The following is a 10,521-nucleotide window of genomic DNA, read 5'->3' on the forward strand; positions in this document are numbered from 1 at the left end:
AGGGACATTGTTATACTACTCTGGATAAAGCAGCATTACAGCAGTAAATGATCCTTAACCAAATGCAAAACATAAATTTAATCAACATTTTCCCAAACAGTTATGACATGCAATCTCTTACCTATTCTTGATAACTTTGATACTTTAGAGTCCTATACACAACAAACAACATTACTATACAAACAACCGCCATAAAAGGTAGTTGTGTCATCTTCAAACTTGATTTTCCCTAGTCCAAGAATATCCATAATGTGATGTTCTAGGAAATAAGGCACTCTTATGAAGATCCAATATTATTGACTGCTCAAGCTAAGGAGCAGTACGAGAAGGTACTAAGCAACATTTTCTGGTTATTTTTTCTTCTTTGTTAGAGGTCATATGAATATTGTCCTCCTACATTATGACATTGATCAAATATCAATTTTTCATTAGTATGATTCGATAGTTACTTTGTCCATGTTTGAGTTTATACTTATAACAACCATTATGATATGGTGGTCAAAGAAATGTAGAAAAATTTAACCAAGGCTCATAAATAGTGATATCTTTCAAAGTTCTAGATGGTGTGCCAACTAATTGATAATTGGATTTCAAACAATACTGTATTGAGAAAATAATAGAAAAGAAATGGCTTGTGACATTTTGCATCAGGAAACATTGGAACACTTGATAACTATTGATTTGATTGAATAGTGCAAAGAAGCCAAAGTTGAGAGCTTAAGCTATTAGGTGAATGTACTTTTGATCTTGTATGGCATAGAATGGAGGTTCATTAATTAAATCTCAAGTATACTACACTCTTTATTTCTAAAAGTGGTTTTGAACTCCAATGTTGAAACTAATTGTAGGTGGATATCATCTCCATTGATTTCTCAACTGAGTTACCCTTTAGATTGAAGCAACCTATGGTTAAAGCAGCTGTTCAGGTTTGCTCTTGACTCTCACCTTTTTATTTCCTAAATCTGAATAAAAATATGTAGTAGTGACTATGAAAAATTGGAACATCACTCTAGCTATAATCCATGTAAAGTAGCTTATTATGCTTTCCTTTATTTACAATTTTACTTATTTTGACATTGGATGAGAAGACTAACTTAAATTAGTTCGATTTCAATCTAGTTAGTGTTATAAAGTTCAAGTGCATTAAGGCTATTAAATAGCCACTAGATCTTAGATGCTTGGATCTGATTTTTCCTTTGCCTATAGAGTACATGTCTTCTACTTTTTTGTTGTTGTTATTTTCAAAAAAATCCATCACAAGTATGAAATTGTAATTTCTTTCTCTTGTTTCATGTCGTATAGGTGAGATGTTTTTGGTCAATTCATGCCTTTGGTTGGTATTGACTGGTCAGAGAGGTGTTGCACATTTATTCTCTGCTATCAAGGTTTGTTTATCTTGTCCTTATCTTTAGATGTTTTGATATTGGTTCAATATGATAATGTGGTTAAATCCTCTTAAAACCAATACGTTAGTATTGCATGACACATGTTATTAGGAGAAAGGTAACCAAGAAAGAGAAGATATTTGATCAAATTGGGTGGTGTGATTAGGGAGAAAATCTTAAATTACATTGCAAGTCATTTTCTAGAACAAGTCTAATAAACGGAGGGGTGTTTAGGGATGTGTGCTAATGATAGGTGCTGGGCTTGCTTACTGACTTCAAGGGTCAGCACCTCCTGAATAAGGAAGAAGAAGATAATTCAAGGTAAGAGGGAAATTCTTATTTCTCATATCCTGCTTGTTTATTTACATAGATATATATAGATGGAATTCCAATAACATATTTGTGCAAATTCTATCCAAAAGGAATATTCTACTAATAACGGATTTTGTTATCCATGTCTTCCTATGAGGGAGCAAACACCACAAGCAGGATTTATGCTGATTCTACTAATTCGTTCTTCCAATTCTACCCTTAAACGTAATCATCAAGGTACACTGGCTTCACCACTCTTCTCTTAGTCCCTTATTCTCTTTGCACTTTTGTTGCTGGTGCTTCCTCTATTTCTGGAATTATGAGCTTGCTCGTATCATTCCCCGGCCCTTGGAAATTCACCTTGTCCTCAAGGTGATATGCTTGGCATAGTTGAGTCCAATCATCCCAAGAGGTCTTATCTGGTGACATACCTTGCCATTGAACGAGAACTTCCCAGGAGTCTGGTGTTGATCCTGGAACCTTATGATCATTGAGGATAGCGAGAGGAGAAATCATAGGTTGTCCATTAATGAATTGTGCTGGTAAGGATGCAATTTCAGATTGTGTTGGTGAACCCTTGAATGGCTTAAGCAGAGAGCAATGGAAGACTGAATGTATCTTAGCACCGTCTGGTAACTGGAGCCGATAAGCCGCCGCCCCAATGCGTTCTATCACTCTGAATGAGCCATAAAACAGCTTGTCCTGTTTACCCGAACTTGTTCCAGGTCCTTTGGCAGTTAATTATCGGTGGGGTTTGAGTTTCACCAGGACCCAATCATTGGGTTGATAGGCCACATCCCTACAATTGTTGTCAACATACTTTTTCATTGTATCTTGAGCCTTCAGAAGCTTCTGACGTATGGTTTGGAACGTCGCGTCTCTGTCCACCAACAATTCTTGCACTACATCAATCTTAGAAGGCCCCACAAGGTACTCTAGAAAAGTAAAGGGTTTGCGGCCATAAGTGATTTCATATGGTGCTGAACCTGTGCTCACGGACCACGAGGAATTGTGAAACCATTCCATCCAAGGGAGGAATTTTCCCTAAGTTCCCGGCCTGCAATGTACAAAGGCATGCAGGTACTGTTCAATTACACAGTTGAGCACCTCGGTTTGACCATCACTCTGAGGATGGTATGCCGAGCTCATTTGCATCAGAGTGCCACTCAAGCGGAAGAGTTCTTGCCAGAAGTGGCTAATGAACAAAGGATCTCGATCGAAAACTATGCTCTGGGGAAAGCCGTGAAGTTTCACCACCGTGTTCATGAATAATGAAGCGACCATGTGAGCAGTGTGAGAAATGGGTAGCATTCCCAAATGTATTCCCTTCGAGAAATGGTCCACCACCACAAGGGCAGTCGTATTCCCCTAGTATGCCGGTAATCCGACAATTAAATCCAGCAATAGGTCCTCCCATGGCCGGTAAGGGACCGAAAGAGGACATAGCAAACCTGTGGATTTCTTGGATTCATATTTTATGAGTTGGCATTCCATACAATTAGCAACGAATCGTGTAACATCTTCCCGGAGCCCAGACCAATAAAAGTTTTCCGACAGTCGAGCCAATGTCTTGGTGACACCTACATGGCCGCCAATAGGAGTGGCATGATACTCCTGGAGGAGAGTGGCAATGATTGGCAAATCGCGAGGAACCCAGATGCGACCCTTGTGAAGAATAAGGTTCTGTGCGAGAGAGAACCCAGGATGTTTGGTAGGATCATCCAAAATGTCACGACGGAGTTGGCCGTAGTCCGCATAAACGTCTAGCTGGGATCGTAATTCCTTTAGAAAGGATAAACATGGGACCGAGAGAATCATGGTCAACGAAGGTTGTTGCTCTGACAATTTGGACAAGGCGTCGGCGACCTAATTGTTGGCACAAGAATGATACTGGATATCATAGTCATAGCCCATCGGACGTGCCATGTACATGTGCTGCTCTGGTGTTTGAATTACTTGACTGAGTAATTCCATGAGACTACGATGGTCGGTGATGATCGTGAAATGGTGACTAAGCAAGTATTGGTGCCATTTTCATACCACCATGGTGATGGCACAGAGTTCGTGCACATATGTCGACGATCGCAGAAGATTGGAAGTGAAGGGCTTGCTAAAAAAGGCAATGGGGTGGCCTTGTTGAGACAGGACGACATCCATTCCGACCCCGGACGCGTTTGTCTCAAGAGTGAAAGGTTTGTTGAAGTCTGGTAGGGCCAGCACCAGCGCTGTAGATAGAGCTTCCTTGAGACGATCAAATGCTATATGAGTTGGGGTCATCAACTGAAAGGGATCCACTGTTGTTGCCTTAACCAGGGGGGCAGCAATGGTTGCATAGCCTCGGATGAACGTGCGATAAAATCCGACAAGATCGAGGAAGCTGCACAAGGCCCTCGTAGACTGAGGCACTGGCCATTGCTGAATAGATGTGACCTTGGAAGCTACGGGTTCGACGCCCCTGTGCGAAACTATATGCCCGAAATACTCCACCTGAGACTGAGCGAAGAAGCACTTAGATAATTTTAAGACAAATTGGTTTTCGAGTAATACCTGGAACGTAGTCTCTAGATGACGAAGATGTTCGTCAAGTGACCCACTATACACAAATATGTCATCGAAGAAGATGATGATGAACTGGCGCAAATACGGTCCAAATAAGATGTTCATGGTCGCCTGGAACGAAGATGGTACGTTACACAACCCAAATGACATTACTTTGAACTCGTAATGATTGTTGTGGGTGCGAAAGGTTGTCTGGGATATCGGCATTATGCATGTGTATTTGATGGTATTCCTACAACAGGTCCAACTTCGAGAAACAGCAAGCAGCTCCTAATTCGTCCAGAAGTTCATCAATCATAGGGATGAGGAATCTGTCCTTGACCGTTACGACATTCAGAGCTCGATAATCTACGTAAAATCTCCAGGACCCATCGTGCTTCCTGACTAGAATAACTGGGGACGAGATAGGACTTGTGCTGGGTTGGATCAGTCCCTTTTGAAGCATCATCTCAACTTGGAGTTCGATTTCATGCTTCTGAAAGTGAGGGTACCGGTAAGGACGAACGTTAACCGACACCATCTATGAAAGCAAATGAATATGATGGTCTGTGCTTCTTGCCAGCGGCAGGGACTGGGGTTGTTGGAACAGGGTGTCAAACTTGAGAAGCAAAGTTTGAATTTCAGGAGGGAAGCCTGAAGTGTCCAACGACATAGTATCATTCGAGAGCATGGTAATTTGAAAGCAGAAACGATCGCCTTGTCGGTGGCATAAACGGTGGAACAGTAGGGAAGATAACTGTCGGAGATTAGCATCATTGTCACCCTTCAACTCCACTAGGCGACCTTCACAAAAAAATTGCATGCGCAAAGTGTTGTAGTCGGTAAGGATCGGGCCTAAGGATTTGAGCCATTGTACTCTGAGCACGACATTGGACCCTGAAATGGGTAGACATGAAGGTCCACCTTGAACTTGGTAGCCTGAATTTCCACCGGAATGTTCGTACATAAGCAATTACACTCCAGGTGTTGACCGTTACTGACCATTACCCGTAGTGGAGTGGTGTGCTGACAAGGAAGGCCCAATTGCATGACGAGCTGCTCTTGGATAAAGTTATATGTGCTTCCTCCACCGATGAGGAGGACAACCTATCGGTTAGCGATGATGCCCACTAAACGCAACATTTCGGGAGCGACGTGGCCCGTTAATAAGTTGAGGCTGATCTGGGCCTGAACCAGGTCAATTAAGTCAAGTGGGGTATGGGTCAGTTTGTGAGTCTATGGGTTCTATATCAGCCTCAGGGGTCTCATCTCCCGCAACAATAAAGAGAAATACCCTATAGGCACAACGGTGACCTCTATGGTACTTCTTGTCACATGTAAAGCAAAGGCTACGCTCCCTATGCGAGGCAATCTCTTTCGGGGTCAAGCGTTTCATGGCCGGTGGTGGTGGTCGAGATGGGGTTGGAAGGAGTGGTACAGGTGGCGGTGGAGGTGTGGGCAAAATTGGGGGTACACGAAAGGAGGAGGAATTGGCCGTAAAGGGTGGACGGTATCGTGGGGGTGGGCGGTTATCTAGGAGCTTTTCCTCCTGGAGTCGAGCTAGCCCCGCGGTTTGGGCCATCTACAAGGGTTGCATCGCCTGAACCTCTCACTGAATGTCGAGCGACAATCCAGAAATAAAACAGCTTAGGAGAAAGGGAGAAGGGAGCCCGACAACGCGATTGGCAAGGTCTTCAAACTCTGACAGGTAAGCACTCACCACCCCTCTCTAAGTTAGTTTAAAAAGAGCATCGATCGGGTCCTCATACTGTGATGGGGCGAAGTGAGTCTGTAAGGCTTGCAAAAACACTGGCCAAGAGGTGAATTGGTCGTTGTCGGTCATCCATTGGAACCAGGAAAGGGCCCGACCTTCCATATAAAACGAGGCAATGGTCAAACGCTTGTGTGCGGGTGTGCCATGATACTCAAAAAATTGGTTGATCTTAAAGATCCAACCAGAAGGGTCCGTGCCATCAAAGCGAGGCACATCTAATTTCATTTTGTGAATGGATGTAGGTGAAGGTGGTGGCAGTATAGGTGGGTGGTGGGATAGGATAGGGGTTGGTAGGGTGTTGGGTGGGAATAACGGTGGTAGGCAGAGGAGGAGCTCGTCGATTTTGGTGGTCATGGTGAGCTGTTGTTGGGTGAGTCGTATGAGGGCATCCTCGAGCTTGTCGGAGGATCCCGAAGATGGGCTTGAATCCAGCATGGCAATGAAAGCACCAAAGTTGATAGGTGTCGCAACCTACCCTTCGGCGGGAGGGCGACGCGAGACTCGCGGGATGCGTGTTCCACGAAAGGAATACGCGCGGAGTCGCCACCAACGTTTATTTGAGGAAAACGTCGGAAAAACCGGAAAAGACGCGATCTACGAACTTTTAAGTGAAAGGTTCGGGAGTTGTATTTACGCACGGGGAAGGTATTAGCACCCCACACGTCCGCCCCAAGGGACGGCAGCCTTTAATCGAATGTGCAAACATGACTTTGATTTTTTATGTTCCCTTTTTATGTCTCTATATCCTTCATACCCTTTTTATATTTTCTCTTTTTGTGGTCGACAAGGGTGTTTCCCTTTGCTCCTACGTATTCCTCAATTTGGGATGAGAAAATCAGACCTACGTAGTTCTTTTGGAACAAAGTGTTTGGTTTAAGTTTGTTTTTTGTCTTTTTTGCAAAATATGTTTTTTATTTGAACAAAAGGTCATTTAAGGTGTTGGACCATTAAACGGTCTTTTGATTTTGAAAGGAGAGAAACGTTAAGGCATTGGACCATTAACGATCTCTTGTTTTTGAAAGGAGAGAAACGTTAAGGCATTTGGACCATTAACGATCTCTTGGGGTGGTCGACAAAAGCGGGGCTTTTGCTCCTACGTATCCTCAATTGCGATGAGGAAATCAGACCTACGTAGTTCTTGCAAAAGCGGTAAAGTCACATGTTGATTTTATGCTTTTGAACGGTCCATGTTAACCGATAAAAGCAAAGAGGACCGTTTAAGGCGTTGGACCTTAAAACGATTTTTAGTGATTTTCGGACAAAACTTGATTTGTGAGTCTATTTTAGTCTTAGTTTCACTTTGGTTATTAATCAATTCATTCAAGGAAACTTCCAAAGAAAAACGTCCGATTGATTTTTTTAATTTATTTTATTCAAAGATATTTTGATTATTTTATTATTATTTTTCAAGATATTTTGATTATTTTATTATTATTTTACTTTTTTTGGTTTAACCGAGGTTATAGCGTGAACGATCGGTTAGATTTCGTTTTAACAGTGATTAAACGAGATTACAACACAAATGATCGGTTGAAATTCATTTTATCATTTATTAGACGAGAAAACGGCTTAAATAAATGGTTAAAGCACGTTAAAAACGGAAGAAAAGAAAACTGAAAGTAAACGAAATTAAAGTGAAAGTACACAAAACAAGAAATGAATTGAAAGTCTCGGATTCGAAAACTTACCCGTTGAAGAACGAAGAACGAACGAAGAACGGATGAAGAACGGTGAAGAACAACGAAGAACGATGAAGAATTTCCACAGAATCGCTTACGGAAGCGTTACGGAAGTACTTCGACTTGATTTTTCTTCACGAAAACGTGTTTTTTGCCCAAAATAGCCGAAATGCATAGCCAAAGGGGTCTTGAACATTTTGAAACAGCTCCCCCCTCCCCTATTTATAGAAAAAAAAGGAGGTGCTTGCCGCCCAAAGACTTAATGAAGAAGATTTCTAAGCGCACCCGAATTACTAAGTTCACCCCCCTTTTCGTATTTTACGGAAAAGTTACGGAAGCCTTACGGAACTGTTTTCGAATTTGATTTTCATCTTTTTTCTTTTCCCTTTTACCAATGTTAAGTGGAATATGCTTACCCAAGGTTTTCGGAAATTTTACGGAAGTATTACGGAAGCCGCGGAAGCCCCGAAAACCATTTTTCAAAAACGTGGAGGAGCTTGCCGCCCAGTTGCTTCCTCCTTAAGCAACCCAACTTCCAAAATGTTCTAGAAGGGCCTAGATTTGAATTGCTATTTACACCCCTATCTTGATAAGTTCACCCCCTTACCGTTTTTGGTGATTCTTTTTTCGTAAAGTTACGGAAACTTACGAATCTCGTAACGATACTTGTTTTCTTTCCGTAATGTTACGGAACCTTGCGGATTACATAATCATCCCCCTTTTGACTTACGGAATGTTACGGAACCTCACTTAATTATGCAACGATGCTTCCATTTGATTTCCGGTGTGTCACGGAAACTTACGGATTGTGCATCAATATATTTTTTTTGGTTTTTCGGCATGTCCTAGAATTTCACAAATTGCCCAATGATGGATGCCAAGCACCTCACAAGGACCAAAGAAAGGTCGCATGTCATCAAGCAAAGGTCCCCGGACGAAATTAGGGTATGACAGTTGCCCCTCTTTACTTGTCTTTTATTGGAGATAAAAGGAAAGTAAAGATAAGACACTAATTTCGTTCCTCTCGATTTGACGAGAGTCGCGGGTGACCATAAAATCTCCACATGCAAATGACTTGTTGTTCCCAGAATTTCACAAATTGCCTAATGATGGGTGCCAAGCACCTCACAAGGACCAAAGAATGGTCGCATGTCATCAAGCAAAGGTCCCCGGACGAAAATCAGTGTATGACACTAATTTCGCTCCTCTCGGTTGACGAGAGTCGCGGGTGACCATGACTTGTCGTTCCTAGAATTTCACAAATTGCCTAATGATGGATGCCAAGCACCTCACAAGGACCAAAGAATGGTCGCATGTCATCAAGCAAAGGTCCCCGGACGAAAATCAGTGTATGACACTAATTTCGCTCCTCTCGGTTGACGAGAGTCGCGGGTGACCATGAAATTTCCGCATGTAAATGACTTGTTGTTCCCGGAGGAACAAAAGGTGCAGAAGACTGTGTCAGCCTCTGCATGCTATCAAGCGTTCTGTCTTACCGATAGCAAAAGAATGTTTATACGGATAACCACTCGGGTATTTCCGCGTATCATCGGGCCCGCCGCCTCTGGATGATACAAGGGTGCAGAATGACCAAATTTGGTCTCTGCTTGTCATCGGGCCCGCCGCCTCTGGATGACAAAAGGGTGCGGATAACCGTAAGGTATCTCCGCGTATCATCGGGCCCGCCGCCTCTGGATGATACAAGGGTGCAGAATGACCAAACTTGGTCTCTGCTTGTCATCGGGCCCGCCGCCTCTGGATGACAAAAGGGTGCGGATAACCGTAAGGTATCTCCGCGTATCATCGGGCCCGCCGCCTCTGGATGATACAAGGGTGCAGAATGACCAAATTTGGTCTCTGCTTGTCATTGGGCCCGCCGCCTCTGGATGACAAAAGGGTGCGGATAACCGTAAGGTATCTCCGCGTATCATTGGGCCATGGCAACAAAAAGCGGTGCGGTCGACAAAAGCGAGGCTCTTGCTCCTACGTATCCCCCAATGAGGAACTCAGACCTACGTAGTTCTGGATAACTTGTGAGACTTGAAAAAGTCTCGGTGTTTTCTCCACTAAAATGCAAACATGCTTTAGCAAAGAGACAAATATTCCAACTGATTTAGAGCAGCATATGCTTTTTTGAGTGAAAAACAATGCGTCTACCGGGGAAGAAGAGTCTGCTGATGAAATCTCCCATAACCATAAATGAGATTTTGGATGTTAGCATTTCGTTTCTAAATGACCATTTAGAGGAAACACTGGGTTCGACAAAAATAGAAGAAATCCACTCAAAGTGTATCAATCTTGCACAGGTAAGTGTTTCATCCTAATTCTGAACCATAGATATGTCATGACTTGACTTTGCAAATTATTTCCTATCAAATCAAAAATTACATGTGTGATCATGGATCAAATAGGACTTCCCTTGGGAATGGGTTCTTTTGGGGAGTTTCTTCTTTCGGCTTTTGTGTGTTTTTGGCTTTTGATTTTTCTGGCTTTTTTCTTTTTCTGTTTTTGTTTAGTGCGAGGCGAGAAAAAAAAAAAAAGTCGCTAGCGCACGGGATTTTGGTTGGTAATCAAAGGGAGAAGACTATTTTAGGTCGTGGTTCCCTTTCCTTCTTTTTTCGTTCATTTGGTGACAATTCTGTATTGTTCAGATATTGTCTGGTCAAAAGACCTTTCTGCACATTTCTTCTAGTTTCTTTGATCAAGAACTTTCTTTCCTTCCTTTTTTTACTTTCTCCCATTCTTTGGTTGGGAATTTTCTTTCTTTTCTTTTTGCTTTCTCCCACTCTTTGATTGGGAATTTCCTTTCTTTTCTTTTTGCTTTCTCCCACTC

Source organism: Glycine max, chromosome 14, assembly GCF_000004515.6.
Source record: "Glycine max cultivar Williams 82 chromosome 14, Glycine_max_v4.0, whole genome shotgun sequence".
Lineage (NCBI taxonomy): Eukaryota > Viridiplantae > Streptophyta > Magnoliopsida > Fabales > Fabaceae > Glycine > Glycine max.